Raw genomic sequence first — 1056 nt, forward strand, 5'->3', positions numbered from 1 at the left:
CATAAGTAACGGTGTTGAGCTTGCACAATTTCAAGGACTCAGACGGGTCTTTTCTCCACACTATCAACTGGTATCGTGGATCTGCTTCATTTACCATCACTTGACGATGCATCCTTTTTATGTCGGCTACCAGAGCGAATTTGTTTAGCCGAAATCTAAGAAGAGTTGAATAAAGCTCTTCCTGAATTGTTGGACCCACCATCAACAACTCATTTAAACACTTCTGTGTGGATGTCTTGCAGGACGCATCGAACGACTCGAAGTTTGGTCGTTGTACTTTGCGGCCGCAAGACACAATGGTGGGGTATGACGTAGTGTGGAGAAGCAAGAACGTCATTGCTTGCAGGGGACATATGGCCTAGGGATTCGTATTCTTCCAAAAATTCCAAATACATTTCTTCCAACGACCAGAATTTTTTCAAGTTTTTGTCTATTGACTCTAATATTTCTTCTTGGCCATTCAGACTAGAGACCGGCTGTTGAGTTCGAAAAATGACTCAACAGTTCGAAAAATGACTCAGCTCCAATTAGCATATCTATCCGCTGAGGTTTGTAAAAATATGGGTCTGCTAACGGCAAGTTCTTTGGTAGGGTCCAATCTTTTACGTTCACTGACTGACACTGACTGACTGAAATGGTTTTCAAAACCCAAAAGTCGAACGAAAACTCGCTACCATTGACTCTCGACTTCACCACGGAGTTTATCTTTTTCTTAAGTTGTGAATTAGTTTGACCAATTCCAAGCAAGTTGATGCACGATTCCTCCCTACGGATCTGTAAGCGTTGAGCAAGATCTTCTGTAATAAAATTCATTTGTGACCCTGAGTCAAGTAAAGCTCGGGCCAAGATGTGCTCACCATTTTTTGTGCGAACGCTTACGATCGACGTTGCTAACAAAGCCCTTTCTACAGACGACGCATGCAAAGCATGTGAAGTAGAAGGGCCATCATTCGATAACTCTGGAGGAGGATTTTGTGTGGGTGGTGGTAATGCTAAGTTATTTTCGGTCACTGTAAATCGGTGCAGAAGTTTATGGTGCGATCTTGAACAGATTTG

This window comes from Drosophila ananassae, unplaced genomic scaffold, assembly GCF_017639315.1.
Source record: "Drosophila ananassae strain 14024-0371.13 unplaced genomic scaffold, ASM1763931v2 tig00000159, whole genome shotgun sequence".
NCBI classification, from domain to species: domain Eukaryota; kingdom Metazoa; phylum Arthropoda; class Insecta; order Diptera; family Drosophilidae; genus Drosophila; species Drosophila ananassae.